We start from the raw sequence: 10,067 nt of genomic DNA on the forward strand, positions 1-10,067 counted from the left end.
TATTTTCAGACTTTTTACTGTCAAACTAAATGTAGAAGCTAAACGATTTGAATATTTCATCTAACCTCTTCATTTAATGACATAAATGTATTTTTAACAGAATTAATTTTTACTCAGGGAAAGAACATGTTGTCTAGCTGCCCGGGTTTCAGCCCAGCTTTAATACAGAAAGCCAAAACACATCAAATACAATTGAATGATACAGCATTTTAAAATGTTGCAAAAATTTTAAATGCAATTTTGTGGATGAGCTATTGCAATTACCTACATACTAAAACTTTGACCAAAAATTCAAGAAAACAAAGATACTCCCTTTTCTTTCCAATGAACAAAACTCATATACTAATATAGGGATGCTCAACTTATTGTACTATAAAACCTAAACATAAGAATGAAATTATGTCAGCTATCTGAGATGTCCAATACCTAGAAATTCTATATATTGTAGAATAGAACCTGCGTCTGAAAACAGACGACAGGTAAAACATAATTCAAATACTTTACTTTTAGCCTGGAAGCAGGTGTTCTATATTAAACTGTCTTAATTCACATACAGAATTAGTGATATAATAGCTGAAAATATTGTAAGAATCAAACACGCATTATACAGTCAAAAGTCTTTAATCCGGACTCGTCGGGACTTCGGCGATTCCGAATTATCGATTTTTACGGATTATAGATCATCAGTTTAAATCTGGTAACATGGCATGCAGAAATTATAGAATGAAAAATATGAAACCGTAATTTATGAAATAAAGAGCAATTATTATCTAAAGGGTATCAAAATTTACAAAAAAAAAAAAAAAAAGAGCAGCTTAATATTTATTTGTTTACTTTATTAAACATTTCTTTCAACGCGCGCATGCGTAAAGCATACATTACGCATAGTCGAAAGTAGAAAATTGCAACCAGAAAACTGTTTGATTTGTATTCGTGATATTTATAATGACGAGGAATTTGATTTAAATCATATCAAAGACTGAGTACATCGAGATGAAATCTACATTATAAGCCGAATAAAATAAAAACATCTGCCCTGAAGATAAGGATAGTGCTGACAGATCAACTTACAGTTCATTGCGCGCCGTCTGTTTATCAATTGCGTTGCCGTACGCACAAAACATGCGCAGAAAGTTTGTAGCTTTGAGGTCCGGATTATAGATCATTCCAGATTATGGGTGTCCGGATTAACGACTTTTGACTGTATTAACATTAAAAAAATCTATATACATTTATTAGTGTACGAGGATTGATCCTGAAATATTATAAGGTCACTTTCAAGGAAATGATAGAAACATTTCACTCGGGAAAGGGACATTCTCTCTGGCTGCCCGTGTTCCATCCCAGCTTCTGTAACATAAGTTTCATAGTAGAATTTAGTCTTTAAAAAAAAAAAAAAAAAAAAAGGATAAATGAAATTCGTCTTCTAATTTTGGGTACATTATGAGAAGAACATTCAGGTAGTCGTCAGAATTAATTCTAAACCTTTATTATTATATTTTCCTTAAAGATTTTATAAAATACTCCTTCTAAAATAATATAATTTTGCCCTTTTCCCACAAATAAATATACATGGAAAAATATCCAAACAATCGCAAATTTTATTTAACACAACATACAATTAAAAAATATTAAAACCATGTTTCATAAAAATTCAATGAGCAAACAACGAAAAGTAAGCAATGTTTCAAAATGAGACAGTGTATGATATTCTTTGAAACATAGGTGTACACAAAGTCCAACCTTGCATTAGTCACAGGAATATAATATCTGCTGATATTTTACTCAGCAAATTTGACTCATTTAGCATTTGTATATGCTATACGGTCAGATAGAGCTTTCATATCGCCATTAAAAAAAACTTTCACTAAGCGATACAAAATATTCCTCTCAATTCCGGAAAACTCAAAGAGTAATAAAAATGTCTTTAATAATTGAACATCTACTTCACTATAACCGATAATAAAAATAAGACAAATTAATAAATTAAATTAAAAGTATTCCAGAGCATCCAGAACATATTCATGTAGAAATCATCGACGACCAATGCTGACTTAGAATACCTAGGGAGGTGACGTCATCCCATCTTAGCACAGTGCGGAGCAGTCGAGACCAATGCGAGATAGCGTCTAGACAGGGGGACGAGCGGAGGCAATCAGATGGCTTGTAAATTCTCGAAGAGTTGGTGGAAACAGACGGTTTCCTTTGATGTTTAAGTTCCAAGTACCCAAGCTGATCATATTATATAAAATAGCTGTAGATATTGCGTGTGTATAGGACTGAAATGTTCATCATTACATGAATCCTGTGGACTGAGTTTAACTATCATGAGATCACCTGCAATATTAATTTTTACTTGACTTACCTTTATTACTTTTATATATTTCTTATTAGTAAAATAAAGCTTTTAATAATGCAATATCCGTGCTCTCCTCATGTTTTGAAAATAAATTCTACATTCATTTGTTTATATAAAATGACCCATTACATTACTCAACAGTTAGTGATTGTGTATATTCTACACATTTAGTTTAGATTGCTTTCGTTTGCCATTAAAAAAAGATATACAGTGGATGGACAAAAATATGGAAACACCTTGTGAAATGCATGTTTGAAAAGAAAGATTGATTTTAATGAGATATGTAGGTGGCGCTGGCATTTTTGACTACTGACGCCACCTATACAACTTCGTAAATGTGCTAAAGAGTTCAGTTGTTGTCGAAGTACTGTTATGTGAGGTTGTCATTGCATTATGTCAGAGTTAACAGACTTCGAACGTGGGCAAATTGTTGGAGCACGTATGGTAGGTGCTTCCGTAAGCAAGGTAGCCGAGGTGTTTAGTGTTTCAAGAGGTACTGTATCGAAGATTTATTCCGCATATTTGAAAAGCTGAAAAACATCATCTGCTAAATCACAGCGCAGACGAAAGTGTGTCCTGAGTGATCGTGACAGACGATCATTAAGGGCAATTGTGACGAAAAATAAGAAGACCACAGCTGCAAAAGTTACTGCTGAAATGAATGTTGTGTTACTGAACCCTGTGATACCAAAACAATTAGAAGGGAGCTTCATAAACAGGGAATTGCTGGCCGTGCTGCAATTGAGAAGCCACTCATCGGTGATGCTAATGCCCGTAACATGAAAAGGTGGTGTTTAAGTCATTAAGCCTGGACTATAGAGCAGTGGAAGCGAGTAATATGGTCTGACGAGTTTTCTTTCACATTGTTTCCCACTTCTGGCCGAGTTTACGTTTGAAGAACGCCATCTCAAGCCTATAATACAGACTGCTTGTTGCCAAGAGTGAAACATGGCAGGGTTCTGTTATGGTTTGGGCAGTCATATCGTGGTTCTCTGCTAGCCCCATGATAACTGTGTCAGGGCACATGACTGCCAAGACATATGTGAACATTTTGGCCGATCAAGTTCATTCCATGGTACAAACTTTGTTTCCCGATGGTGATGGTGTCTTCCAAGACGACAAAGCCCCTGTTCACACAGCTCACATTGTCCAGGACTGGTTTTCTGAGCACGAGGATGAGTTGTCCCATCTCCCCTGGCCACCACAGTCACCAGACCTGAATATTATCAAACCTTTGTGGTCTACATTGGAACGGAAAGTGCGTTCTCGTTATCCACCGCCAACATCGTTATCTGAACTTGCGACCGTTTTGCAGGAAGAATGGTATAATATTCCCTTGGCAAACATACAGGAACTGTATTTTTCCATTCCGAGAAGACTGCAAGCTGTTTTTGATGCCAACGAGTTTCCTACACCATATTAAGCAAAGAAACATGTTTTATTAAAGGTGTTTCCATATTTTTGTCCAACCCCTGTATGTTTCGCTGAGGATTAAAAATATTCATCACAAAGCACCAAAAATCTAAGAGTAATAAAATAAATAAAAACAAGGGAGGAAAAATATCAGAGTAATAATAATAAAAAAATACTCTAATGATAGAACCTCTACCTCACTATATCCCAAAAATAAAAATGGTACCTCAATGCAGGGAGAGCCCGTTTAAGAGACATTATATTGCTCAACACCCACCCACAAATCTCACTCGCATTCGGAAACAAAATACCAAAAATAAAAATCATTGAAATTATTGACCATAATTGGTTCTATGATTTAGTCATTCTTACAGACATAATAACTAAAATCTTAAACTTGAGGGGGGGGGGAACTAAACTAAAGTTTTTGAATTTAAGGGTATTTTAAATTAATTTTAAAACAAAATTAATTTTGTGAAAATATTACACAAATTCAAGGAATATACATTTTTACTATAATGTAATCTACGATTTGTCACTTTGAAAATGTGGAGAACTAAAGCGCGAAATAAAAGAAAACTACAACACACATTTGGAAAATCTCATCGAGCTTAAATTAGTTTCTCAATTAGATGTTTTGAGTGTGTTTAAAATTAAGCCAAATAACTTCCTTCACTTCTAACCCATTACATAAGACTAGTATTTAAGAAAAATGGTAAAAGACTGCAAACATGTTAACAATTCTACTGATCTAGAAATGGAAATTACTGATTTTCACTTTAATTAAGATCAAGAATATCACAAAAAGGCATTTGAATAGTCCTAGATCAGAAAAATCATCGAAATGTTAAACTTTTAAAAAGATAAATTCCTGCTTTCGTTCAGGTATTTATTTTTCATTTTGCTGAATGTTCTGTTAATAATACAAATTATTATATTAACATATTATACCACACATTTTTATGCATTGTGTAATGCACTCATAAATGAAATATTAAAAGTGCAATATATAACTGAAGCTTACCAAAATTTTATATACTTAAAATTGGCTTCCATTAAGTTAAAATTGCGCATAACTGCACCAAGGGAAGGAATGCAAATTTATTTCTTTGTCTGTATTTGGTATCAATTTCATATAGAAAGAGTTAAAATAGGTTATCTAGGCAACAAAATTTAAACACACATTTTCAGTAAAAATTACAGAATAACTGATTTTGTTTCCCTGAAGACGCAACACCTCACTATTCCAGCTATGATACAGACTGCATACTGTCATAGAGAAAGTCCTTTCTTACACAGGGAATGCATATACTTTAATCTGTAGATCTTCGCAAATAGGTTCATAAAACTTCACAATATGCCAAAATAGTTCAGATTAAGGGGAAAATATAATAATGTATGCTTGAAACAACTAATAAAAAGCACATTTTGAGCAGCCTTAACAGAAGACAATTTGGCTCCACTAACTTTCATTACGAATACTCATTAAATTTTTATTTACATTTCTTTTTTGTTCAACATTTAACTTTCAATGGTTTTAAGAGAAACGGCACTTGACAGACAGACTCTAAATTCAGAAAAAACTGAAACAAAATTGGTTTATACACAGGCAGAGTAATTACACTGACCTGTTGGGAAGAGAAGACCCCGTTAGACAAGGAAAATATTAGGCCAGACAGAGAGGAAAATGCTTAGCCTCCTCCTCGTAATGCGAAAGGAGGTCACTTGGGAAAAAATTACACTACAGCAGTAATTTTGAAACCACTAAGAAGCAACAGAACTCTAACAAATCTCAGACTTCTGATAATTATAGTGTGATTCACAGTTCAACCTCACTTCGAATATTACAATACAATATAAAGAAAGAACCAATTCAGACACTTCAATATGGAATTCAAAACCTAAGAAATTAATGCATAGACGCTACCCTAAACATTAAAACATAATGTGAAGCGTTCACGTAAAATAAATAAGTAGTAAAACTCCAATATAAAGCAACATGTGAAAAGGGACCTACAAATTATAACATTCAAGCATTTCTAGTGAAAATAAAGTTAATAATGTATGCTTGAAACAACTAATAAAAAGCACATTTTGAGCAGCCTTAACAGAAGACAATTTGGCTCCACTAACTTTCATTACGAATACTCATTAAATTTTTATTTACATTTCTTTTTTGTTCAACATTTAACTTTCAATGGTTTTAAGAGAAACAGCACTTGACAGACAGACTCTAAATTCCGAAAAAACTGAAACAAAATTGGTTTATACACAGGCAGAGTAATTACACTGACCTGTTGGGAAGAGAAGACCCCGTTAGACAAGGAAAATATTAGGCCAGACAGAGAGGAAAATGCTTAGCCTCCTCCTCGTAATGCGAAAGGAGGTCACTTGGGAAAAAATTACACTACAGGAGTAATTTTGAAACCACTAAGAAGCAACAGAACTCTAACAAATCTCAGACTTCTGATAATTATAGTGTGATTCACAGTTCAAACTCACTTCGAATATTACAATACAATATAAAGAAAGAACCAATTCAGACACTTCAATATGGAATTCAAAACCTAAGAAATTAATGCATAGACGCTACCCTAAACATTAAAACATAATGTGAAGCGTTCACGTAAAATAAATAAGTAGTAAAACTCCAATATAAAGCAACATGTGAAAAGGGACCTACAAATTATAACATTCAAGCATTTCTAGTGAAAATAAAGTTAATATAAAACAAGAATTACCAGCCACAGATGTCTTTTTGCTCTGCACTATTTCTCCATTCTTTTACTTTCATGATATGTTCTGCAATCCAAGAATGCACAAAAATGATGACAAATTACACTAGAAGAGGCAAAGGATGGGGGAAGGAATGATTAGATTTTAACTACTTTGAAATTAAAGAATATCTATACACAAAGAGAAATATCTAATATTGTTTCTTAATATATAAAATTTCGAAAGTAGCCTTCTTTGTTTTAAATTCCAGCAATGTGCTACATTGTTACTAAAATCATGATTGCAGTCGATAGAAAAGCAAATGATTTTCCTTATACGACAGAAGTACAGTAAGCGAAAGAGGTTTTTAATGTATGGGTACAACATGAACAATGAAAGAAAAAAAAATTATACAGTTATTACAGATACACAGAATAAAAGGGAAAATGATCTTCGAGAAAAGTAAATAATTTTAGCGCAGGTACAAAAATGGCACCGAATAAACTTTACTGTCAGCTTTGAAGCAGGTGTTATATATAAAACTATCTTAATTCACACACAGAATTAGTGACATAACAGATCAAAAAACAGTAAGAATCAAACTCGCAATATATTGACATTAAAAGAGCTATACATATATACTTTTATGGCTTTTTTTTTTTTTTTTTTTTTTTTTTTTTTAAGAAAGGGCTCAAAAACACCATTCTAAAAACAGATTTCGAAAAACATCTAGGAAACAAAAGTCATAAACCATAAAATAAATATTTCATTCAGAATTTTAACGCAAGAACCCTTTCTAATTTTAAGTTCTTTACTTAGGTACACTCATCCATGAGAGAGGACAGCTTAGTCCAATGTACAAGAAATTATCCTGTAATATTACCACGTCACTTTAATGAAATTATAGCAATATTTCACTCAGGGAAAGAACATATTGTCTAGCTGCCCGGGTTCGAGCTCAGCTTTAATACAGCAAGCCAAAACACATCAAATGCCATTGAATGATATACCATTTTGAAATGTTGCAAAAAATTTAAATAAAATTTCGTGAGCTATTGCAATTACCTATATACTAAAATTTTGACCAAAAATTCAACAAAACTAAGATACTCTTTTTTTCTTTCGAAGGAATCAAAGTCATATACTAATGTAGGGATGCTCAACTTATTGTACTATAAAACCTAAACATAGGAATGAAATTTTGTCAGCTATGTGAGATGTCCAATACCGAGAAATTCCATAAATTGTAGATTAGAACGTACCTCTCAAAACACACGAAAGGTAAAACACAATTCAAATACTTTACTTTTAGTCTTGAAGCAGATGTTCTATATTAAACTGTCTTAGCTCACATACAGAATTAGTAATATAATAGCTCAAAATGTTGTAAGAACCAAACACGCATTATATAAACATTAAAAAAAAAAATCTACATACATTTATTAGTGTTACGAGGGTTTATTCTGAAATATTATAATGTCAATTGCAGTGGAATGATAGAAATTTTCACTCAGGGAAGGGACATTCTGTCTGGCTGCCTGGGTTCCATCCCAGTTTCTGTTACAAAAGTTTCATAGAAGAATTTTAAAAATCTAGAAACGAAACTTATGAAGAAATTATTGACCATAATTGGTTCTATGATTTAGTCATTCTTACAGACATAATAACTAAAATCTTAAACTTGAGGGGGGAGGGAGAACTAAACTAAAGTTTTTGAATTTAAGGGTATTTTAAATTAATTTTAAATCAGAATTAATTTTGTAAAAATATTACACAAATATAAGGAATATACATTTTTACCATAATGCAAAGTACATTTTGCCACTTTGAAAATCTGGAGAACTAAAGCGTGAAATATAAGAAAACTGAAACAAACATTTGGAAAATCTCATCGAGCTTAAATTAGTTTCTAAATTAGATGTTTTGAGTGTATTTAAAATTAGGCCAACTACTACGTTCACTTCAAACCCATTACATAAGACTAGTGTTTAAGAAAAATGGTAAAAGATTGCAAATATGTTAACAATTCTACTGATCTAGAAATAGAAATAACTGGTTTTCATCCTAATTAAGATGAAGAATATCACAAAAAGCCATTTGAATAGTCCTAGATCAGAAAAATCATGAACTGTTAAACTTTTAAAAAGATAAATTCCTGCTTTCGATCTACCTAAAAATGTGAAAGAGGATTTTCAACAACAATCTTGTTAAAATCAATGTTCAGATACAGAATAACAAACAAACATCTGGACGACTGCATGGATTTAGCAATAACAATAAAGTATGCTTAAAACAACTAATAAAAAGCACATTTTGAGCAGCCTTTAACAGAAGACAATTTGGCCCCACTAACTTTCATTACGAGTACTCATTAAATTTTTATTTACATTTCTTTCTTGTTCAACATTTAACTTTCAATGGTTTTAAGAGAAACGGCACTTGATAGACAGACTGTAAATTCGGAAAAAACTGAAACAAAATTGGTTTATACACAGGCAGAGTAATTACACTGACCTGTTGGGAAGAGAAGACCCCGTTAGACAAGGAAAATGTTAGGCCAGACAGAGAGGAAAATGCTTAGCCTCCTCCTCGTAATGCGAAAGGAGGCCACTTGGGAAAAAATTACACTACAGCAGTAATTTTGAAACCACTAAGAAGCAACAGAACTCTAACAAATCTCAGACTTCTGATAATTATAGTGTGATTAACAGTTCAACCTCACTTCAAATATTACAATACAATATAAAGAAATAAACCAATTCAGACACTTCAATATGGAATTCAAAACCTAAGAAATTAATGCATAGACGCTACCCTAAACATTAAAACATAATGTGAAGCGTTCACGTAAAATAAATAAGTAGTAAAACTCCAATATAAAGCAACATGTGAAAAGGGACCTACAAATTATAACATTCAAGCATTTCTAGTGAAAATAAAGTTAATATAAAACAAGAATTACCAGCCACAGATGTCTTTTTGCTCTGCACTATTTCTCCATTCTTTTACTTTCATGATATGTTCTGCAATCCAAGAATGCACAAAAATGATGACAAATTACACTAGAAGAGGCAAAGGATGGGGGAAGGAATGATTAGATTTTAACTACTTTGAAATTAAAGAATATCTATACACAAAGAGAAATATCTAATATTGTTTCTTAATATATAAAATTTCGAAAGTAGCCTTCTTTGTTTTAAATTCCAGCAATGTGCTACATTGTTACTAAAATCATGATTGCAGTCGATAGAAAAGCAAATGATTTTCCTTATACGACAGAAGTACAGTAAGCGAAAGAGGTTTTTAATGTATGGGTACAACATGAACAATGAAAGAAAAAAAAATTATACAGTTATTACAGATACACAGAATAAAAGGGAAAATGATCTTCGAGAAAAGTAAATAATTTTAGCGCAGGTACAAAAATGGCACCGAATAAACTTTACTGTCAGCTTTGAAGCAGGTGTTATATATAAAACTATCTTAATTCACACACAGAATTAGTGACATAACAGATCAAAAAACAGTAAGAATCAAACTCGCAATATATTGACATTAAAAGAGCTATACATATATACTT

General features: G+C 32.3%; 1 long non-coding RNA gene across 2 annotated transcripts; it reads right to left on the reverse strand.

Annotated features, from left to right (window-relative positions):
- Positions 1-559: 559 nt before the first annotated feature.
- On the reverse strand, positions 560-9,579 carry LOC146993155 (uncharacterized). 2 transcript variants are annotated; one of them, XR_015038524.1, is made up of 3 exons: positions 9,450-9,579; positions 6,514-6,613; positions 560-1,350 (listed from the first exon to the last, which is right to left on the reverse strand). It is a non-coding gene; the product is annotated as an uncharacterized LOC146993155 (long non-coding RNA). The 2 variants fall into 2 exon arrangements; XR_015038525.1 differs by lacking the exon at positions 560-1,350 and adding an exon at positions 1,733-2,337.
- Positions 9,580-10,067: the final 488 nt, after the last annotated feature.

Source organism: Stegodyphus dumicola, chromosome X1 (assembly GCF_044657685.1).
Source record: "Stegodyphus dumicola isolate Sdum_Otavi_A_Nest chromosome X1, ASM4465768v1".
Lineage (NCBI taxonomy): Eukaryota > Metazoa > Arthropoda > Arachnida > Araneae > Eresidae > Stegodyphus > Stegodyphus dumicola.